The sequence below is a fragment of the Macrotis lagotis genome, chromosome X (assembly GCF_037893015.1).
Source record: "Macrotis lagotis isolate mMagLag1 chromosome X, bilby.v1.9.chrom.fasta, whole genome shotgun sequence".
NCBI classification, from domain to species: Eukaryota; Metazoa; Chordata; class Mammalia; order Peramelemorphia; family Peramelidae; genus Macrotis; species Macrotis lagotis.
This window is the reverse complement of record NC_133666.1, coordinates 109,656,841-109,681,222: the sequence shown is the minus strand read 5'-3', so window position 1 is coordinate 109,681,222 and position 24,382 is coordinate 109,656,841. Positions and strand designations below refer to the sequence as shown.

Here is a 24,382-nt window from a genome sequence, read left to right as displayed (position 1 = left end):
ATTCAAGACTCGATGTTTTTAGACGAGATTTTTGATACATATTTATAAAAGGAAAAGAGAATAAGAAACACCTCGTTTTATCACCTCAATAATTTCTGGCTCCTGTTCCTGGGCTAAAACAGATCGCAAGAAGTGACTAAGCACCGCGTGCTGAGCTCAGTCTCATCCCACACCCATTGTCCCGGAGCAAGGAACCGGTATTTCCGGCAGAGCAGTATCAGGGGATCCCCGGGACAGGGATGGGGGCGGGGAAGGGTGAAGCGAAAACTAGGGGTAAGGGTTAACTTGCTCCTAAATCTCGGGCATCCTCCCTTTCATCGCTGGGCGGGCAGCCCCCAAAGCACCTTCCTTGCCCTTCTGGTGTAGGGGTGGACGTCTCGGACTCCCGGCTGTCCTGAGGCCTGGAGCAAATGAACTGTAACCTTTCCCCTCTTCATGCACTGAGCAGTGTTTTGGAAATAAAATCAGGGTACTGAAAAAAGAGGGGAAGGGAAAGGGGGATGCAGGGGATAGGAAATCTCGGCGAAAACCTTGAGGACACGGCTAGGTTTCCGGGCGAGCAGAGCGCTCCCGGGCCGGCGGCTCGCCCTGGGATGGCGTCGGCAGGGGCCAGGCTCCTTACTGTCCCAGTCCTCAAAGCAGCAGCCGGGACGGTCTGGAATCTTGCTTCCCTCGGGAAGCTTAGACAGGTGTCGGTGCACCTCGGGCCGCCGCTGCCGCTCTCTTCTTCTCCTGCCCCTTCCCTTTCCTAGCCGAGGGCACTGGAGGGCAGTACCTCAGAGTGCTCACCTGGCCTCCGAGGGAGGAGGCGCAACAACTGCCCCTTCCCCCACCCTGGGTGACTCGCCACTCACTTCCCCCCCTTTCTCCCAAACCTCCAACAGGAAATAGCCTGAGTCACAATAACACACACACAGGAGCGGCGGCGACTCGCACGCCCCATCCCGGGTCCAGAGCCCCGCGCTCCGGCTCCAGGGAGGCGCCAGCAGCAGTCGGGGCAGCTCAGCGGCCGGAGCACAAGCTGCAGAGCGAGCGGCCCGGCTGAGGCTGATCGCGGGGCCCCGGGACTCCCCGACTAACGTCCTCACGTGGGGCGTCCTCCTCTGGGCTGCTGCTGGCCCGCACCTCTCGCTCAGGTCAGCGGCTCCAGGCAAGTACGGTCCTTTCCCCGCTCCCGGTTCCAGGCACTCGCGCCCTCCCTCCAGGGCCAGGAGCCCGGCGGCTGAACTGGGCTGAGCTGGTCCCGGTGGCACGGAGGCTTCCCCAGGGAGCCATGTAGAGCCGAGCCAGAGCGCCCATGCTGGGCTGGGCAGGGCGTCGCCTAGACTTCCCTTCGCCCTGGCAGTAGTACCTTTAGGGCACGGGGTGCTATAGGATTTGTGACTTCCGGCCCCAGTCCTCTGCGCCCCGGGCCATTAGTGGAGGCAGAAGCAGTGAAAATTGCTTGTGTCCCTGCCTCGTCTCTGGGGACAGGAATCAAGTTTTAATTAGTGTGGGAGGTTACACCCAGATTCTCCTTTATTTTTAATATCTTTTTTTCTTGCTTTGGGGTTCGCTTTATTTTGGTCGTGGAACGAAGCCTTCCTCTGGTCAGGGGCTCTGTACGTTTGCTCCTTTGCAAACTGGAAGCCGGTCTCCTCCACCCGCAAGCCCCTTCTTTCCTCACTTGGGGCGCAGGTGTTCAGAAGGGAGTGCCCCGACTTCCCCAGACCGGCCCCGAGCTGAAATCATTCCTGAGATGTCCTGGATTGAAACTGTTTCACTTTCGCCTGAGATTCTCTTTAGCAGATTAAAAGACCTTTGAGAGTTTCTGTTAGCTTGTAGCTCAAGTGTTTTTTCACTTTCGCCTGAGATTCTGTTTAGCAGATTAAAAGACCTTTGCGAGTTTCTGTTAGCTTGTAGCTCAAGTGTTTTCGGGATGGAGAGATAACTTCGTTAATTAGTGTCTGCAGAGAAGGTAGAGGGAAGTTGGAGGGAAGGGCGTTCCTTTTCGGAATCTTCAAAAGAGCTAGCTAGTGAATAACATAGATAAACTGTAGTCGCCTATTTCATGCTCACTATGGGAGTAGTGAGTAGTGAAGCTTTTGTCTTTCCTTTCTACATCCGTTTATGAGCTTTATTTACCCATTTATTAGTCGCTGTGCATAGCTTCCAGGAGAAATTCAGAATTTAAATAAATCCACCTGAGAGAGGAAAGAAGGATGCAATGAAATGGACTTGTTTTAAAAAATGCAATAGGGGGAAATTTTTAATATTTTTCTGCAGAGATATTATACACGTGAGTCAAGACAATGTAAGATCTTAAACTTAGGACTGGGGAGGTCTCACGAGGCCATCTAGAGCAACCTCATTGTATGTATGAAGGAACTGAGGCCTAGAGGTTCTGTGACTTATCCAAGGTCACATAAGTAACAAGTGACAGAGATGGTATAATGCACCCAAGTCCTCCAACTTCTAATCCTGAGGTCTGTCCCCTGCACAGAGCTGCCTCTTTTTTTTTCATTGGCTAAAGGCCACTAAATTCCAGGCGTTCTTTAAGCCTAAGGGAATTTCAAAACTGTTTTATGTTCTAGCTGAGGGTTTTCTTTGGAACTAGGTTTTAATTGAATGAATTGAGTTTTTGCTTGTTTCCCTACTGAGAAATTATGTCCTACTTCTTGCTTATTAACTGTAGTGCTCTGGAGATTCCAGTCAATCATCCAAGGATTTCAAATTAATTTACTATTGTTCATTTTAGCTTGTAAAATTTATTCCTTTGAAAGGGGAGGCCCCTCCCTGTTTATGATTGAAGAGATTAAAAAAAATACTATGTTTACTTGAAACCTAAGTGCTATAGGGATCCTTGAAGTATCCTAAGAAATATGTGATTTTTTTTTTATATTTTGTCTTTAAGACTAATAAAGTAAAATACACTCCCACATTATTGCCTTTTGGAATGCTAGAGTGACAAAACTACTGTGATTTAGAAATTTAGCTCTTTTTGTCTTCAGCAGTATATCTCAAACTGTATTGTGCAAGTCTAAGGATTTCCCCAAAGAAGAAAGTTGTAAAGGCATCTTGCTGTCATTGTCAGCCTTGCACACTACATACATTCAAATAAAGAGGGAAGTAAATCAGTGAATTTTGGTTAGTCAACCACAGAATCAAAATTTAGATCAAAGATCTGAAATTAGTTATTGAATGGATCTAGTCATGTAAGGTACACTGTTGTTCTTTCAGACCCCCATTTATATTACTTTATATTCTCATTCTCTTTTTTAAAAAAGATTAATTTTAATTAGTTTAAAGAATTTGCACTAAAGCCCATTGTAATTCTTTGGGGAAATGCCAAGAAAGCAAATCAATACACTAGTGATGAAACAAACATCTGTGAAGCTAATTAGAATATCAGGCCAAATAAATCAATCTAACTACAGATTAGGATTCTTTCTAAATGATTTCTGTGGGAAGTGTGTCTGGTTGCTGCATAAAAGAAATAATCCCATGGTTCAATTCAAATTAAAAATTGCCTTGCAAATACAAATGTAAAATATAAAATTCATATTTTAACCTAATATGTCTCTAATGGAACTACCCCTTATCAACCATCTTACCTTATTTAGTACTCTTCTGAGTTATAAAGCACAGATAACTAAATTCCCTTCACTAAATATTAACTGTTCCTAATGTTGGAATGTTATGAAGATTTGGAATGAACTAACCTGAAAGTAAATAATTTTAAAAAAATTGTCCTGTTATTTAATACCACTGCCATCAAAAGTTTTAAAAACTTTTAAAGAGATTCTCCTGCAAACATTTTATTTTATAGTGAAAGATTTTATTTCATTTTAATTTTTTTCTTTGATCAATTTTTTAATTAAAAATTTTTTTATTAAAGATTTTATTTGAGTTTTACAATTTTTCCTCCAATCTTCCTTCCCCCCCCAAAGCAATCTGTCAGTCTTTACTTTATTTCCATGTTGTACATTGATCCAAATTGAGTGTGATGAGAGAGAAATCATATCCTTAAAGAAGAAACAAAAAGTCTAAGAGGTAACAAGATCAGACAATATGATATCTGTTTTTTTCCTAAATTAAAGGGAATAGTCCTTGAACTTTGTATCAAACTCCACAGCTCTTTATCTGGATACAGATGGTATTCTCCATTGCAGACAGCCCCAAATTGTCCCTGGTTGTTGCACTGATGGAATGAGCAAGTCCATCAAGGTTGAACATCACCCCCATGTTGCTGTTAGGGTGTACAGTGTTTTTCTCGTTCTGCACATCTCCCTCAGCATCAGTTCATGCAAATCCCTCCAGACTTCCCTGAATTCCCGTCCCTCCTGGTTTCTAATAGAACAACAGTGCTCCATGACATACATATACCACAGTTTGCTAAGCCATTCCCCAACTGAAGAACATTAGCTTGATTTCTGCTATGAATATTTTTGTACAAGTGATGTTTTTACCATTTTTTCATCATCTCTTCAGAGTATAGACTCAGTAGTGGTATTGCTGGGTCAAAGGGTATGCAGTGAAAAATTTTAGTAATTAAAATTTGGAGATCCCCTGCTCTTTAGTTTTCACTAATATTCCATAAAAATAATAGCCAACATTCTATAGTACCTACTATGAGGCAGGCACTTAAAAAATATATTTTATCTTCATAATGACCCTGGAAGATAGGTGCTATTATTGGTCCCATTTTAAAGATGAGAAAACCTGAGTCATGAAGGATCACATCAATAATAAATGTTTGAGGCTGGATTTGAACTCAGATATTCCTGACTGCAGGTCCAGAATTCTCTCCATTTCACCACTTAGCTGCCCACAGTATCTTTTGGATATTATACATTGTTTTTTATAACATAGGGTATGTCTGATAAAATGGGCAATTCTTATATTTGAGTTTAAGAACCAAAGCTATACAGGAATACCTCATTTTGTTGTGCTTGATTTTATTGCACTTTACAGATAATTGTGCTTTTTACAAATTGAAGGTTACAATTCTGCATTAAACAAGTACCATTTTTCCAATAGTTTCTATGTTACATTTTAGTAATTGTCACAATATTTCAATTTTTTTCATTATAATATCTATTGTAGTGATTTGTGATCAGTGATCTTTGATATAACTTTTGTAATTGTTTTCTGAGAGTCATGAATGAAACCATATAAGACAGCAAACTTAATAAATGTTGCATGTTCTGACTGCTTCCCATACCAGGTATCCCCCCATCTCTTTCCCTCTTTTTCAGTCCTCACTATTCCCTGAGACACAGTAATACTGAAATTAGGTCAATTAATAACACTACAGTGGTCTCTAAGTGTTCAAGTGAAAAGAAAAATCAGTCAAATAGTCAATTATATTATCTCATTTTGGAGTCACAATAACCCTGAAAAGTAGGTACTTCTACTATCCTCCTTTTACAGAAGAGGGAATCAAGGCTCATACTGTAGGTTAAGTAATTTGTCTAGCTATGTAAGTCTCTGAGGCAGATTTCAAACTCATAGTTATTTTCTTACTCCAGGTCCATGGGGTAATGATACTGCCTCTTTATTCTTTGCTTCTTCTAGAATATTAAGGATTTATATCTTAGGTTAAACCTATGTATTCATAGTCGCATTAATTTTTTTTATTTTAGAAATATCCTTCGTAGGAATGGAATTTGATTAAACTGCAATTTTGCCAAGTTTCTGATTTTTTTTAGTGGTACCACTTTCAGCAAGACCAGAAAATGCCTATTCAAAATTTAGTTCATTTTTTTTTTGTTTTTACAAGGCAATGGGGTTAAGTGGCTTGCCCAAGGCCACACAGCTAGGTAATGATTAAGTGTCTGAGGCCGGATTTGAACTCAGGTACTCCTGACTCCAGGGCCGGTGCTCTATCCACTGCGCCACCTAGCTGCCCCAGTTCATTTTCTAAGAATATGATTTCATATACAAAAAGTGGGCAGCTAGGTGGTAACAGTGACTGGAGCACTGACCCCAATGTCAGGTGACCTGAGTTCAAATATGGTCTCAGACACCTAGTAGCTGTGTAACCCTGAGCAAGTCACTTAACCCTGTTTACCTCAGTTTCCTCATCTGTAAAATGAGCTAGAGAACGAAATGGTAAATCACTCCAGTATCTCCATCAAGGGAACCCCAAATGGGATCACAAAGAGTTATAAATGACTGAATTAACTGTACAGCAACAAAATGCAAAAAGAAATCATGGATAATGTGAAAATTCAATAAGCAGTTAATGAGATGTTCTGCTAAATTTGTTTTGGATTATTTCTAAACAGATATCAATGAGATACCTGACTTTTGGTGAGCTATCTACTTGACCCTGGATAGGATATTTAGGAACATTCTTTCAATTGAAAAACATTTTGAAATGTACATAGAAGGTGATTCAAATGGAGGAGGAGGAAAATGCCTCTTTTCAAAAAGACTCTCTGAAGACCATCTTCTGAATTCTTTCTTAGAGTAGTCTGAAAAAAGAGTTTTCTTTACTAATACTGTAGGTTTCCAATCCTTCTCTTCTTTTCTATTCCCACCCCTACTCTCACTTGCTGCTTTGTTTGATTAAAATTCCATATATTAAGAAATAGAGAGGTGTCTAGGTGGCGCAGTGGATAGAGCACCGGCCCTGGAGTCAGGAGTACCTGAGTTCAAATCCGGCCTCAGACACTTAATCATTACCTAGCTGTGTGGCCTTGGGCAAGCCACTTAACTCCATTTGCTCTGAAAAAACCTAAAAAAAAAAAGAAATAGAATAACTGTGCTACTACATTCAAGCAGTATGTATGTGGGAAAAAAAATTCCTTAAGCTTCAGGCTACAAATACTATGAATCATTTCTCTAACATACAGAATAGTTAAAAGGTACAAAAGATCTTGGGAGTAACTCCTTTATAATTAAAAAATAAAGGATAATTATTTTTTCCAAGTTTTTATTTTCCCCTTCCTTCTTCCCTCCACCAAAACTTAACTTGTAATAAAGAAAACTGTTAAGACAAAATCGACAGACTGACCTATGTGAGACAGTGTGTGCCATTAATGTGCCTCCTATCAAGAGGGGGGAAGTGTTTTATCTCTGAATCCAAGATGTTCATTGCAGTTAAAAAAGAATTTGGCTTCCATTTTAATTTACATCATTGGAAAGGACAATACTGCCCTTTGGAAATATCATCTGTTGGGATACTTCATATTCTGTACCTGAAAACTGATGGAAATCCTAATGGAATAGAGGCTGGTGCTTTCCTTAGGGTAATTTGTTTGCATATACTGCTTTTCCTTCTCCTACTACTTAGTTATCTTGCTGGTCTTAATATGGTAAATGTGAGGAATTTTCTACCAGGTCAGGATGGGAAGCATGAAAGACATATCCCCTGAACATTATCATGTGTTTTGCTGCTAGTCTTTCTGGTTTTGCCATCTGCCTTGTTGTGCCCTAAAGATTCTGGTAGGTTATGATCTGAACTTTCCCTGAATTGTAAAGACCACCAAGCCTTTCCTTCTGCCTTGCAGCTATATGTGTGCTGCTGTTTCTTTGTATTTCCATTTGAAGTTCTCTTGGCAGAGATTTTTTGTCATTTCCTTCTCCAGTTCATTTTACTAATGAGGAAAATAGGGTTCTGACTTGCCCAGGGTCACACAGCTAAGTGACTGAGGCTGGATTTGAACTTAGGAAAATGAGTCTTCTTGACTCTAGGCCTGGCAATCTTATATACTTGGCTCCATATATGTAACCTCCAGTGCTGGGTACATAAATGTTTAATGAATGCTTTTCCATTGTATTGTGAAAATTATTCTAATTCCACTTTCTTAGCTCTCCATCATTTCATGGAGGCCTTTCTATGTGTCTCTGAATTCTTTTATAAATATTATTAGCAATAATCATTCCATTTCATAAAGGGCAGTTAGGTAGTAAGGTGGGTAGAGCACTGGCCTTGGAGTCAGGAGGACAGTAGTTCAAATTCAGTCTCAAACACTTGATACTTAATGGCTGTAGGACCTTGGGCAAGTCATTTAACCCTGATTGCCTCACATCCAGAGCTATCTCCTAGACCTCTGGGAAAGGAAATCAATAGTTTTCATGACTCACCTGTCATCTTGAGGGTATTTATAGGTATTCTGTACATTTGATGTAGTTCCTCATACTTGGTTGGTCACTGGATGGATGAGTTAGATAAGGGTTAGAAAAAAAAAATAGTAGTTGTCCAGGCTGGGGAGAGGTAATAATAATGTTTGTCCTTCATTTTAGAAGAAGACCATGACATCAGGGAGATGAGACCATGACAAGCACATGAATTGGATTTGAATGAGGGGGATGCTGTGCTAAGTCACCAGCCTCACTTCCTTCTTCAAAGCCATCTGAGTTCAGTGTTCAGATATGGATCAGGACAACTGGAGACTGCCCTGGGTGTGAGGCAGTCAGGGTTAAGTGACTTGCCCAAGGTCAAACAGCTAGTAAGTGGCAAGTGACTAAGACTGGATTCAAACTCCCATCCTCCTGAATCCAAGGCCAATGTTCTATCTACTGTGCCACCTAACTGCCTTAGGGAGAGGTAAGCCAAAGATTGTAAATCTATCCCCTGCAGATGGTCAATTCAAATGAGAATGAAGTTCAGGCATTGCCTGCTACCTCCACCTCTCCGTCCCTTCCTTGTGAGCTTCTTTTATGTGAGAAAATTTTCCTCACTCTATTTCTTCTTTTCCCTTTCTCTCAGTGCATTGTGCATCACTATCAATTCTTTTTTTTAGGTTTTTTTTTTGCAAGGTAAATGGGGTTAAGTGGCTTGCCCAAGGCCACACAGCTAGGTAATTATTAAGTGTCCGAGACCAGATTTGAACCGAGGTACTCCTGACTCCAAGGCCGGTGCTTTATCCACTACGCCACCTAGCCGCCCATCACTATCAATTCTTTTTGAGATCATTACAATAAAATTTGCCCATCCCCATACCCTCTGTCTATGGAAACTCCTTTAAACAGTGAGAAAGTTCTTAGGAATTACATGTATCATCTTCCCATATACAAATGTAAACAATTTAATGTTATTGAGTACCTTGTGATTATTTTTTACCTTTTTATGCTTTTCTTAAATCTTAAGTTTGAATGTCAGATTTTCTATTTAGCTCTGATGTTTTCATCAGGAATGCTTGAAAATCCTTTATTTCATTCAATATCCATCTTCCACCCTCTTGACCCCTCCCCTATTTCCATAATTATACTCAGTTTTGTTGGGTGGATGATTCTTGGTTGTAATCCTACCTTTTTATTTCATATTTCAGTGATTAAGTCTAAATAAGAAAACAAAGAGGCAGAGAATCTTCCCCTACCAGACAGATTTTTCTTTTGGTCTATATTGTCATTTTTGTCTCATTTCTTGATTACCAAGCCTTAATCACAGGGAACAGCTAGGTGGCATGTAGGATAGAGCAATAAATGGGTGTTGCCTCAGTCAAACTGACAACTACTAAAGACCCTAGCTTAAAAAGGCCACTGCATCCAGTTTCATATCCAGTTGTTCTGGTTCATATATGGTCTCTAGACCCAGATTACTTTGGAGCTGAAAGTAGTGAGATTTTGCACAGCCCTCCCTCACTTAAATTCAATTGACTTGCAATTCATGGTATCAATTCCCTGATGTCATGGTCCTTTTCATGAATGGAACACAAAACAACAATCATATTCCAAGTTCTCTGCTTCTTTAATATGGAAGCAGCTAAATCTTATGTGATCTGATTGTGACTCCATGATTTCTGAGTGGGTTTTTTTTTCTGGGTGCTTGAAATACCTTCTCTTTGACTTGGGAATTCTGGAATTTGGCTATAATAGTTTTGGGAGTTTTTGTTTTTGGAATTCTTTTGGGAGGTGATTGGTAGATTTTTTTTCAATTTCTATTTTACCTTCTGGATCTAAGATATCAGGGCAGTTTTCCTCAGGAATTTCTTGAAATATGTCTAGACTCTTGCTTTGATTTTGACTTTCAGGTAGTCCAATAATTTTAAAATTATTTCTCTTCAAACTATTTTCTACATCAGTTGTTTTACCATTGTATTTATTTCTGCTTTTTTTGTTTTATTGGGTTTTTTTTTGATGTCTCTTGGAGTTATTATTTTCCGATTGCCATATTTTTCTTTTTAAGGAATTATTTTCTTCAGTTAGCTTTAGACCTCTTTTTTTTCCATTTAGCCAATTCTACTTTTTAAGGAGTTCTCTTCAGTGAAATATTGTGCCTCATTTAACCATCTGAATCTTTAGCATCTTTTGCCAAGCTGTTAATTTTCTTTTTACAATTTTCTTGCTTCACTCTTTTTTTCCCCAAATTTTTTCCACCAATTTTATCTCTTCAACTCTTATATGAATTCTCTAGAAAGATTTTATTTATTTTGAGTTTTACAATTTTCCCCCTATTTTTGCTTCCTTCCCCCCATCCCCCACAGAAGGCAGTCTATTAGTGCTTACATTGTTTCCATGGTATACACTGATCTCAGTTGAATGTGATGAGAGACAAATCATACCTATAAGGAAGAAAAATAAAGTAGAAGAGATAGCAAAATTACATAATATGATGATTCTTTTTTCTTTTTGTTTGTTCGTTTTTAGGTTTTTGCAAGGCAAACAGGGTTAAGTGGCTTGCCCAAGGCCACACAGCTAGGTAATTATTAAGTGTCTGAGACTGGATTTGAACCCAGGTACTCCTGACTCCAAGGCCAGTGCTTTATCCACTACACCACCTAGCCGCCCCTGATTCTTTTTTCTTATAGGAATTCTTAATGACTTTGGATTGCAATTAATATTTTCCTTTGATGCTTTCACACTATTGTCATCTGAGTTTGACTTGGTCTTCCCTGCCACTGTAATAGTTTTTTGTGGTCAAATAATTTTTTTGTTGTTTACTCGTTTTCCAGGCTATTTTAAAAATATTATTTCATATTTCATTTTTTATAATTACTTGTAAAAGCAATTTTAACATTTTTTCAGATTTTTAGTTTTAGATTCTTCCCTTCCCCCATTGATAAGACAAGCAATTTGACATAGGCTTTATATGTATAATCATACAAAATACATTTCCATGTAAGTTATTCTATGAAAGAAAACACAGGCAAAAAAACCCCTAAGAAAATAAAATGAAAAAAAGTAGTTTTGATCTTTATTCAATTGGGGAATTGAATATTTCTATTCAAGCTCCCTTAGTTCTTTTTTTGGAACTGAAGAGCACCTTTCACCATAAATCCCACCAAATTGTCTTGGATAATTGTTTTGCTGAGAATTAGCTAAATTATTTTCAGTAGATCATCATATAATATTGCTCTTAATGTGTACAATGTTCTCTTAGTTCTGTTTATTTATTTCACTTTGCATCAGTTTTTTTTTTGGTAATTCTGCATCAGTTTATGTAAGTCTTTCAGTGTTTTTTTTCCCTAAGATCTGCTAATCATTTCTTTTATTTTCTTTTTCTAATTACATGCAAAGATAGTTTTCAGCTTTCATCCCTTTGCAAGCTTTTGAGTTCCATATTTTTCTGCCACCTTTGCTCCTCCTTTGACATGATAACAAATAGTCTGTTTATACTTATGCAATCGTAATTTCCATATTAGTCATTTGTAAAAGAAGAATTAGAACTAAGAATTAAAAACCATGAGAAAGAAAGAAAAAACAAAAAAAGAACTTTAAAAAAGTGGACAGAATATGCTTTGTTCTGCATTCAGACTCCATAGTTCCTTCTCTGGATGTGGATAGCATTTAACTATGGTCATCGTAGCAGATTTATCAGGATTGTCCTTGGTCACTGAAATATTGAGAGGAGTTGCATTAGTCATAGTTGATCATCTCACAATATTATTAAATAAAAGAGTTGAACAAATCTATGTACAATATTCTCCTTGTTTTGCTTACTTCGCTTATCATCAGTTCATGCCAATTTCTCCAGGCTTTTCTTAAGTCTGACTGTTCATGACTTCTTACAGAATAATAGTAGTCAATAACATTTACATGCCATAACTTGTTCAGCCATTCCCCATTTGAAGGACATCCCCTCAATTTCCAATTCTTTGCTACCACTAAAAAAGCTACTACTAATATTTTTGTGCACATTTTTATACACTTTTTCCTTTTTTGTTTTTTATCTCTTTGGGATACAGATCTATTAATTGTATTACTTGTTTTATAACCCTTTGACCATAGCTCCATATTGGTCACCATAACTTAAAAATTATTTTTTGCACATTTTGGAAAACATATTTAGTAACCAAGAAGTATTTCCATAAGGAAATATAAAACTTAATTTTTTTTATGAAAATGTCATAATAAAGACATATTTGAATATGGTATTTTGGACAGATTTATTTTATTCAATGTGTTATTGTCCTTACATGTTTTTATGAGGGAGTTTATACAAAGAGCACACTTTTAGAAATTTGAATAAATAAATAAATTTAAAAACTGAACAATTCTACTTATGTGAATTCTTTCCAGTATTTAATAATACAGAATTCTTTTCTTAATGAAAGTCTTTGTTTACAGGTCCAATTTTGGTCTTGTTGATAAAAACATTAGAAAAGAATGGATAGATTGTTGTAAGAAAAAATTTTTACTTTTAAATATTTTATGCCTTGGAAAAGAAATCTTTGAAAGAGAAGTCCCTTAATATTGTCTGATCTTCATATAAATTTAAAAAAAAAACTTAAAATGGAAAGCATAGATAGTGTGAAACAATGGGAAGAATGATTGTATTGTTCTCAGAGGGACTTGGGTTCAGAAACACTATAACTTGAATGAGTTTGAGGAAGTTAATTAATCCTTTTGGATCTCAGTTTCATTATTTGTAAAATGAAGGATTTTAATTTTTTGTTAGCAAGCTTTATATAGCATCCTAGGTGATACAGTGGAAAAAGTGCAGGACCTGAGTTCATATCCAACCTTAGGCATTAACTGTAAGGAGACCCTGGGCAAATAATTTAACTTTCTTTGCCTCAATTTCCTCATCCATAAAATGATCTGGAGAAGAAAATGGCAAACCATTCCAGTATCTTTGTCAAGACAACCCCAAAAGGGGTCATGAAGAACTGGACATGACTGAAATGATTGAGCACCAACAACATAAAGAACCTGCAATATGTGGTTGGACATATAGAGACAAAGCTGAAACATTTCCTGTCCTCAAAGACCTTTTGTTGTTTTGTGCAGCTTTTCTAATTTGAGGGAATTCTCTAATTCTAGTTCTTTATGGCAAATCAATGGAAAGTCTGTGTGTTAACCCAATGGCTAACTATATCTTCTCAGAATTGAGGAGGGTTATGGTGCCTCTCCCTCTTTCTCTTCTTTCACAGGTTGCAGTTCTAGTCAGAAAATATTATGCTGTAGGAGAATTCCTATGTAAAATTTCTGCTAGTCATTTGTTGATAATAATTTGTTAATAAAATAGACTTAATAAAATAGAATCCAGGTCACCTATGGCAAATATTGGAATTTTTTTCAAAGATATTTTGCCCAACTGTTTAAAATGCTTAATGTTCAAAATGAAAATTAAGTGTGTTACATGTTGACTGTCAGAATTCATAAATATTAACTACTCTACGTTAGAGGTAGAAATGAAATATTTACATAAATATAGCCAGTGAGGAAATTGAATTTGCTGGCTTAATAAATTAAAGGCTGGACACTGTAACCTGAAAATTCTTTAATTATTAAAGGCCATCTTTTCATAGGTGTAGATAAATGCTATTCTGTCCTTATTTTCATGTTCAAATGTTGAGTGTACTACTATACATACTACCAGTAACCAGAAGTATCCCAGGATTGAATGACTCTTTCTCTATTATGACTGTTAATAGGGGCAGCTAGGTAGTAAACTCTTACTATCTTTGTAACTTGGGGCAACACACTTAACCACGGGTTGCCTCCATTTTCTCATCTGTAAAATGGGGATAATGGGGATAATGATAGTAATTTCTCTATAAATATATGTTGTTGTTGCCATTGTTGTTATCAGAGCCAAGATGGGATCATTATTATTATCTAGAAAAAGCAAAAATTTAATAGCTTCTTCACACAAATGAAATTGTTCTCTTAAAGGTCACTAATGACCTCTTAAAATATTTTATTGATGAATTTTGTTTTTTATTCCATAAAACTCTTCTCTATAACTACCTTGCCTCCAGAATATGTTTAATTGTAGAAAAAAAGTTAAACTGCTCAGAAGTGTTCTCAAATCAGTCCACAGCCACAGTTCATTACCTTTCCACAGAACAAAGTATTTCATAGATTTTAGAGCTATAAGGTCTCTTAAAGACCATCTGTTCCTACCTCCTTCTGTTACAGATGAGGAAACTGAGGCCTAGAGATTTGTCCAATATTACATAGATAATTTGTCCTACAGAAGGAGTAGAGTCTGAAACTAGATCTTCTGCCTTCTAACCCGGTTTCCCATTTCTTATACCATGCAGCTACCTCCTAGTTGTCTGTTAGTCTTTTTTTTTCTGTTTGCATTTTGTATTCTTTGTCGATAATGTTTTAACTCTGTTTTCTTTTGCCATGTTTTATCATATTTCTATGAATTCTCCCTATACCTTAATCTTTAAGTGGAAGTAAACCCTTACATTTAAATATCCATTTCTTTAGTCATTCCATTCTTAATGGGCATATACTTTTTTCCCCCAGGCTTTTGTCAATTAATAACAGCAAGCTTGTTGTTGGCATTGGCAATATAAAGAAACACAAAAGATAATCCCTGCTCTTGAAAAAACAACTATATTTCATAGGAAAAAATAGGAAATAATTGACAGAGAAAAAGCACCAGATAAAAGAGGTTAAGAAAGGCACTCTATGGTAGATGGGATTTTAGTTGGGTCTAAAAGAAGCCCGGGAAGTCTATAGCCCTGCCATTGACAAATACTAGTATGTGACCATGGTAAAGTTACTTAATGTCTCAGTGCCATAGGGAACTTCAAGACTGCAATTTATAGACCAGTTTACATTGAAGTTCCCTACAGTGAGGGAATGATGGGTATTGAACAAAAATGAATTTGCTTGTTTGTTTGTTCAGTTCAACACAACAGATATTTATGAAGTGCCAATGGACAAGACATTTATGTACATGATTTCATCTTTAAACAGTTAGTACCTATCACAGGAAAGTTCATAAATATGTATTGAATTAATTGACAATTCACAGAACTGTATAATTTTAAAATTGGAAGAGAATATGAGAGATCTTTTAGTTCAGTCTCTTAATTATTACAGGCATATACAGGAATATACACAACAGGGATCTGGTCAATGAGGCTCAGTTCTTCAGAGCACATACAACATGCTCTGCCTGATGGCATCATACATGTGGATTTGGTGAGATTGCATCTAGAAGTGCATAATAATGATGAGAAATAGAGGGACCTGGGGCTTTGCTACAGAGCATACTAAAGTTTTCTGAAACTGCTTCCTGTTGCTTACTATATAAGTAAGAGAAATTTTTCATTGATTACTTAACTGGAACAAAGTATATATGAAACAAAAACTGGTCACATGCTGTCTCTTTGCGGGGGCATGCTATAATCCTCTGGATGAGTAGAGAGACCTCAGATCTTCTTTTCCCCACAGGGGCTAACAGTAATGCATGAACATATGGCCCAGTTATTTTTCTATTTCTTGTTATATCTATTCTTTTTTTTTTAGGTTTTTGCGTGTTGTATCTATTCTATAAATAAAAGAGTTTTGGAAGGTTTTGTAAACTTATGATTTTTGAAAGGTTGGAAGAGCTAGTCATCCTTGGTTTAGGAATTAGAGTTTGTTGATAGCCAAGTCCAATATGCTCATGTGACCTGAGGAACCTCTCTCAGGGCAAAGGGTCTTGCTGCAAGGAGTAGCTATGTTGAATTTGGAGGTGACCTTGGTGATGGCAAGTGTTCTGCAGCAGTGCTTTAAGTTTAAAATAAGTAGTAAGATGCTTTGCCCTATGAGAACATGCTAGTTGGGGGGCAGAAAATGTGCCCAGCAGGAAGAAGTATTTTATACTTTCTCTTCTTGCTGTATCTTCTCAGTAAGTATCCTTTGGTAAAAACAATTTGTTATTAATGGCTTAAGTGCTACCAGGCAAAAATCACTGGATTACAATCAATGCAATAGGGGAGATGCTAACTCTAACTGACAGTATTAAGGAGAATGCATTAAAAAGGGGCCTGCTCCAGCCAAGAGCTTAGAAAGATGCTCCAACAATTCAGCAGTACCTTTAATTTTTCAGGTGGAAGATGTATGCCCATTAGGAATACAACTTGCCTTGTGAATAGGAGTTGGGATAAGCATTCCCCCTAATTCTATATAAGCTAGATATGGGGCTCATTCATGATACATATTCTGTCTTTCACAATTTTAGGGACCAACTGTAGAGACTCTTTATCTGTGACTAATTTCTAAAGAATGTTTCCTAAAATAAGAACAATTAGTACAAAGCATTCCCCTTAAAGGTCAGAGAGATACTCTCCCACCAATGCATGTGGAGTCCCAGAGGAAAGTGAGCAAAAGGGTAACTCTGAATTTCCAGAAGTCCTTTTCTTGTATATGGTGTAACTGTTTTCCTGAATTCCTGATAGTCTTAAATTTACATCTCCTCATTCAGGGTGACTTTGATTTCTGATGCAGATGTTGCCATCAATCAACTGCTATCCCAGGAATAATGATGCCAGGATTCTAAAGGGAAGGTAGAAAGTCCAAAATTCTCTAAATCCATCAAAGGTCAAGTTTCAAAGTCTTTCTTGGGATAAGGTGGGAAGGAGAAGGCCAAGATCTTTTCCTTCTCTTACCCCTAGTCATTCCTTCTTTAATGACAAGACTGGAAGTTCCCTCACCCTGACCTGCCAATCATTTAATTCTCTTAGGTACCAAACTGACCTACCGGTTTATCAAACACCCATAATGTACATCTAAATTTCTGCAATCTATACAAACACATTTCCTATGCATTATCATTCCTGTTCATACAGTGTCTTTTAAAGACTTTTCCTCAGATATTTGGGTCTAGAATGTTTGATTGGTCAAGATGTGTTTTTAACCTGGTTAATGTATCAGGACATAGCATCTTATCCCTTGCTTTAGGTATGATGATGTGATTGACCAACTGATCATTAACCCCCAAACTTACATGCAAATAGTTGCTCTGGAATAGTTATTGAAACTATTATAAGTAATCCTGGCACAAAATAAACACCTTTATTTAATTTACTTGTTTAATTAGAGAAATATTGAAAAGGAATATAGGACAACTTTTTGGGGGATTCGTTTTTTTTTGCAAGGCAATGGGGTTAAGTGGCTTGCCTAAGGCCACACAGCTAGGCAATTATTAAGTGTCTGAGGTCGGATTTGAACTCAAGTACTCCTGACTCCAAGGCCAGTGCTCTATCCACTGCGCCACCTAGCTGCCCTGGGATTCTTAATAATATCCACTGATTCCTTTGCCAAGTCCATTTTGTCTATGCATGTGTAGTTTAATTTAGAGTCTTACTGAGTATTCAGAAAACCAGGAAAAGGAGAAGGGAAACTGATAGCATTTAGCGATCAAGGCATGCATCAGGTTCCAAAGAAGTAATGAAGGAATTGTCAAAATTTTTCTTAATTCTTTGCTATACCTTTGGTCAAAATAAGATGTTTACTAACATAATCCTAACATAATCCAAAACACTGCCTTCTAATTTTTAGCAAAATACAGCCTTTGAAAGAGAGGCTTTTTAAATGGAAATGTGTTTTTCATTTCAGTCCTTCTAGAAGCATGGAGGCTTTCTGGATCAATTACTACTAGTCCTTATTTAGAAATAAATCACCTCCTGTGCCATTAGTACTTGAAAGATTATCATCCTCAAAGATTTATCTGAGGATTAACAAATTGTAGTGTGTGCATTAGATAACTAGGCTTAGTACAGACCATGATTGTCCTGAAAATAATTTTCATTAGTGCTTTATTCAAAGATCTACAGAATTATATAATACTTGATGTTTCAGGAGAATCCAGCAGGGCTTTTTTCTTGTTGTTGTTGGGTTTTTGGGCCATTTTCCCCTTGTAAAGTTATTTTTGTAACTGTAGCTTATAATAGTGCATTCCAAAAAACCTCAGAAGCTCACAGTATGAGCACTAAAATTGCTGTCACTCTGAACTCGGCTTTTAATTTAGGCACTTCTGTGCTGATGGGCTGAGAGAGAGAGAAAGACAGACAGACAGACAGAAGAGATGAGGTATAAGAAATATATCACAATATTGGAAGCTGCAGTTGGCATCACCCCACTTAACAAGAGAGAACTTCTTCCTGAGAGCCGAAGACATGTGAATCTTTGGCAGCGTCCTGGGTAAGCACAATAGACAAAGCAATTGAAAGATTACTATTGTAATGCCTAAACATGGATGTCTAGGGAATATTTCATATTATTGTAATACCTGAACATGGATATCTAAGGAGTATTTCATGGCAGTGGATTGAAACATATTGAAAATAGTGCTATTTAATAAATGCTAAGTTTCTAATGGAGGAAAATTACACAATCAATCTCCTTGGCAAATGTAGCTTTTTAGAATTAGAACCAAGTGATGAAACTTAGGGTATGGTATTCTAAAGAAATTCCTTAATAGCTAAATCTATCAGCTAAGGCAGTGTACCTGTATCATTTACAACCTTGTTACTTGTTAACTTTAGGGTTTTAAAATCAAAAATACAAGTAAGTTTCTTTTTTTTAAGGGTTTTTTTTTTTTGGCAAGGCAATGGGGTCAAGTGGCTTGCCCAAGGCCAGACAGCTAGGTAATTATTAAGTGTCTGAGGTCAAATTTGAACTCAGGCCTGGTGCTCTATCCATTTTGCCACCTAGTCACCCTGCAAGTTAAAGTTTCTTAAAGAAGAAAAACTTAATTTTACGCAACAAATACTCCCCCCCCCCCCCCAACTAGCATGTTCTTATAGGGCAAAAAGTATTTTAAGTTTCTTCATTGTGGAGAAAACCTTATCTGGAAATTCCTTTCACCAGTGCAGTTTGGCAACACACTTGTAGCTTAAAGAGTTATAGAGTATTGCCTGAGGAATCAGAGGATTATATATATTTAGCTCTAGAATTTATAGATCATCCCATCTAACTTCTTATTTCTTATAGGGGAAATTGAGTCCCAGAGAAGTTATGAATAAGACCTTTAGAAATGAAATGACTTGTCTTTGGTCACATGGCAGGATAGATATTTCAGGTCCTGAACCCAAATCTCCCTAATTGCAAAACCCATTCTGTACTTAGTATGCTACATTGCCTTTCCTGTTCTACTAATTTATTAACAATACATTTAAAATACTATGTTGATATTAAAAGTTCTACTCATTCAGTATAGCAGCATTATTGTGTTTTTCATCTTTTTTCTTCATATCTCCAGTGCATAGTACAGTTGACTTATAGTATAAACCATTTTCTTAACTTGTCTCTATGCCTTTCCAATGTTGATCCTTAATTAAAATGTTTGCATTTTTTGCCTTTTTAATATTTATTTTTCTAATTATATGTAAAGATGATTTTCAATATTCATTTTCCTTTTCCTTTTTCTTAAAAATTTATTTATTTTCCAATTTTTTTCCCCCAAGCTCATTTCCCTCCCCCTACCCCCCCACAAAAGGCAGTCTGTTAGTCCTTGCATTGTTTCCATGGTATACTTTGATCTAAGTTGAATGTGATGAGAGAGAAATCATATCCTTAAGGGAAAAAAATAAAGTATAAGAGATAGCAAAGTAACATAATAAGATAATAGGTTTTTTAAATTAAATTAATTTAATTTTTCAAATTCCACAATTCTTTCTCTGGATACAGATGATATTCTTCATCACAGATAACCCAAAATTGTGCCTGATTGTTGCACTGATGGAATGAGCAAGTCCATTAAGGTTGATCATCATCCCCATGGTGCTGTTAGGGTGTACAGTGTTCTTCTGGTTCTGCTCATCTCTCTCAGCATCAATTCATGCAAATCCTTCCAGGCTTCAACTTTTTGTTTTTAGGTTTTTGTAAGGCAAAGGCTTAAGTTTTCTCCCTCCCCCTTCCACTCCTCTTGACCTAGGATAACAAGTAATCTGTATAATCATGTTACATGTATTTCCATATCAGTCATGATGTGAATAAAGAATAAGAACAAATGGGGAAAACCATAATTAGGAAAAACAAAAAAAATTTTAAAAGGTGAAAATAGTGTGCTTTGATCTGTGTTCAGATTTCATAGTTCTTTCTCTGGTTGTGGATAGTATTTTCCATTTCAGTTGTTTTAGAATTGCTATTTTTTTGAGAAGAGCTAAGTCTATCATATCTCTCCTGGTTCTACTTATTCATTTAGCATTAGTTCATGTAAGTGTTTCTCGTTTTTTCTGAAATCAGAGAAATTTGCATTTCTCATCACTGTGGTATTCATATACCACATATTCATATATTCAGCCATTCCCCATTGAAGGACATCCCCTCACTTTCCAATTCCTTGTCACCACAAAAAAGAGCTGCTTTGAATATTTTTGTATATATGGATCCTTTTCCCTATTTTGTAATTTACCCAGGATGCAGGCCTAGTAGTAGTATTGCTGGATCAAAGGGTTTGCACAGTTTTATTACCTTTTGGGCATAATTTGATATTACTCTCGAGTTGGATCAGTTCACAATTCCACCAACAATGCCAACATTTATCATTTCTTTTTTTGACATATTGAGCAAGCCAATAGGTATGAGGTGGTACCTCAGAATTGTTGTAATTTGCATTTCTCTAATTAACTGTGAATTATAAAATGTTTCTATTTTTCAAATATTAATTGAGCTAATCAGTGAAACTTGAAGAAGGGTCAAGGAAGCTTTTTAGAGAAAAAGTAATTTTTAATTGGGAAAAATGTTGGAAATTAATCTTTGAGGGAGCTTTCACAGTTCTCTTAAGTAGTTCTTCAAAATACTTGTATGTACACACATTTATGTGACATGTTTCTGTGACTTTTGTATATTTGCTAAATACATGAATGTGGGCAATTCTCTGGGTATCTTGGAGATGAAAGAATAACTATAGATTTAGTAGTCTACACCTATATCTTATAGATAGTTGAATTAGTGGTAGTTGGTCAGAACTTCCATTGGGAGATAGAGGAAGAGAATATTGATACAAGGATATTGAGACCTGGATTGTTGGCTGTCATGATGCTCTATCTTTGGAGAGACACTAATAAAGATGAATAGAAGAATTTCTGTAGGGTTTACTGCAGCATGAAGAATTCTTAAAAGAACACTCTCTAAAACTGTGGGGGTATACGAATGACCTTTGAAGATCTGTTTCATTGCTTGTACAAATCTCTGGGTCTTTTCCATTCTACATTTATGTAGTTCAATGTTCAGAACTTCTGGGACTAGTAGATTTCTGTTTCTCACTTACTTGGTTTTACTAATTATGCCACCATTAATAACTCATACATACATACATACATGGTGCTTTAAATTTTACATACTTAGCTGTAAACAATGGTATGTTTGTGGTATTCATTTGTATGCCACTTAACCATGAGATAGATATGCAAAATCAGCATTATATATAATAACATAAATGCTGGATTATTGTGGTTTTGGTAAATTCTTGTATATTTCTTTATGACACACAATGTGTTCTGTTGGTAGATCAAGAAATATTTCTTAATTTTTTTAAAGTGGTTTCATTAAACTTTCATATGCAGATAGAATAGTGTTAATTGCACTACTGAAGGAATTGAGAAAACCCATGTTTTTCTTGAAACTTTTGTTAATTTTTCAGCCCTTAATACTTCTCTACCATATTTTCTCACCTACAAATTAGTTTTTTTTTGTTTGTTTGTTTGTTTTTGGCAAGACAATGGGGTTAAGTGGCTTGCCCAAGGCCACACAGCTAGGTAATTATTAAGTGTCTGAGGTCGGATTTGAACTCAGGACTCCAGGGCTAGTGCTCTATCCACTATGCCACCTAGCTGCCCCTATAAATTAGTTTTTAAAATTGTCAGCTCTCTTGTTCTTTAGAAATAGTTTCTACTTTTGTAGTTTGCTGTATGACCGACTTCTTTTTTTTTTGCAAAGTGGGGTTAAGTGACTTGCCCAAGGTCACACAGCTAGGTAATTATTAAGTGTCTAAGGCCACATTTGAACTCTGGTCCTCCTGACTCCAAGGCTTCTCTAACCACTGGGCCACCTAGCTGCCCCCCTCCCGACTTATTTTCTAATGAATTATCTGATCTAGAGACCTGCAGGCAATGATGTTTTATTTGAAAAAAGTATTGACCTTCTACCTTATTAAGCCCTTGCCTTTCTTGGAACAGTACAATAAAGCAATGGTGAGAGAGATATTAAAAAACTGAAACCTTATCGAAGTCTAAAACTATACCCAAGAGGAATGAAATGTTAATGGCTGATTTAATTGGAAAAACAAGAATAATTTCAAAGAAAAACATCATTATATTTTGAGCAAATACATTTTTATTTCAAGATCAAAAGTTTAATCAAATTCATATTGATTTTGCTAGGCATTTGTTTCTCCTTGAAAAGAATAATAAAAATTATTTATGTGTTGGGTTGTTAATCCCATTGACCTCCTTGTGACTGTCCAGATGGTTTTGCTTTAGTCTATGCCTATATTTCCTGCTGCTTCCTGGAACAGGAAAACATGCACCCAGCCTGTAAAAATAAAAACACTTATCTTTTTTTTTACATTCCATTTCATTGTTCAGGGAATATTGACATTGATGTCATAGTATCTCTTTGTTCAGTAACACAAAAAACATGTCCAGTACTAACTAGAAGTAACATCATTCTTTATTCCACATATAGTTTTTATTTTGCATAACAAAAGACTAAAATGACCCAGCCTCATCCAGAAATAGCCTTACATTTTGTGTTTATTTAAATACATGAGAATTAATGCATTTTTTTAAAATCAGGATTTAGGTCCTTTACCTTGCTTCTTTTCTTTATTTTTTAGTTTTTTGCAAGACAAATGAGGTTAAGTGGCTTGCCCAAGGCCACACAACTAGGTAATTATTAAGTGTCTGAGGCCATATTTGAACTCAGGTATTCTTGACTCCAGGGCTGGTACTCTATCCACTGTGCCACCTAGCCTCTCCCTTTACCTTGTTTCTATAAATTTCTTTGAGAAGGAGAAATCCATCTTGGTGTGTTATGATAAAATATATTAGGAGATAAAGTAGTAAGTCTAAACAAATTAATTTCTCAAACCCTAAGAGGATAAATCACTAAATGATGGTTTGATTTTCTTTTCATTTCTCTTTCTGGATGTTAACTTGTCTGCTGACTTCTCTTTAAAATAAAGTTTTTTTCTAAGAATTCCTCTGACAACTATGGATTGTTTCAAGATTGTTCAAATTTTCTTCTTTTTTCCTAAGATGAAATACCTTTACTTACTCAAATGCAACTTATCACTCTATGTCATAGTTAGTCATTATCAAAGACTATCAGGTCTAACCTTTCACTTCATAGATGAGGGAACTAATGGAAAGAGGAGTTAAATGACTTTCCTAGGACCACATAGCTAATAAATACTAGTGGAAATTTTTCTTGTTTCATTTCTTTATGAGTTTGCAGTATCTCCACATAAATTACTTTCATCTAGTAATAGGTCAAATTTGATGTATTTTTCAGGGAGAGGAATACCACTTTGCTGTCATCTCCTTGTGAGTGGGACTGGCAACTCAGTTGTACCTCCAGGCACAAATACTCTACAAGACATCACAGACCACTGCCAACTAACCGACTGCCTTGCCAGGTGCTTGCTAACATGTATCTCTTTTAAAGTTTTATTGATGTCTTCTGTTATCCCAAGTCCTTTCCATCCTCCACTCATCCCCAACCTTGGCCAAATGAGCCCTTCCTTTGTAACAAAGAGAAAAAAATTAAACAAATTAAACAAAAATTAAACAATTGACAGTCACAATAGATATAGCATATGCAAACATTGCAAGTGAGATGAATAATGATTCCTTATCTCTTTGGTGGTCCACAATTGATCATTATAATTACTCAGCATTCACTTCTTCAAACATATCATTTATGCTTAATGCATTTTCTATCCATCATCTAAGAAAAGACAAAACTATAAATTTTGCCATGTCGTGGTAGGTTGCTAATACCTATTTTAATTTTGGAGATAAAATAGTTGAACAAAATGCAGTCAAATTTTAATTGATAGGATTCTATTCATAAAAGAAAAAAAGGAAAGAAAATTTCTGCCTGCATCCAAGATTTGAATGGGAAAAAGAATGGTTTTTCATAAACGAAAATCAGCTATTTGTTAAGTAAATACTCTGTGTTTTTCACTTTATAACCCCCAATTGTTAGTACCCTTGTACCCTTTTATCAAAATTACCTTGTACTTACATTATATGTGCTTTTAGTGTGCTTAGCT

General features: G+C 36.5%; 1 protein-coding gene across 3 annotated transcripts in view; it reads left to right on the top strand.

Annotated features, from left to right (window-relative positions):
- Positions 1-1,047: 1,047 nt before the first annotated feature.
- The window catches only part of TJP2 (tight junction protein 2), a 179,470-nt gene continuing 156,135 nt past the window's right edge, over positions 1,048-24,382 (top strand). Inside the window, exon 1 of one of the 3 annotated variants that reach the window (XM_074199448.1) lies at positions 1,048-1,150. The gene's annotated coding sequence lies outside the window, so the exon portion shown is untranslated. Of the gene's footprint in view, positions 1,151-23,598; positions 23,744-24,382 lie in introns of those variants that run through there. The other 2 variants (XM_074199449.1, XM_074199446.1) reach the window with 2 other exon arrangements.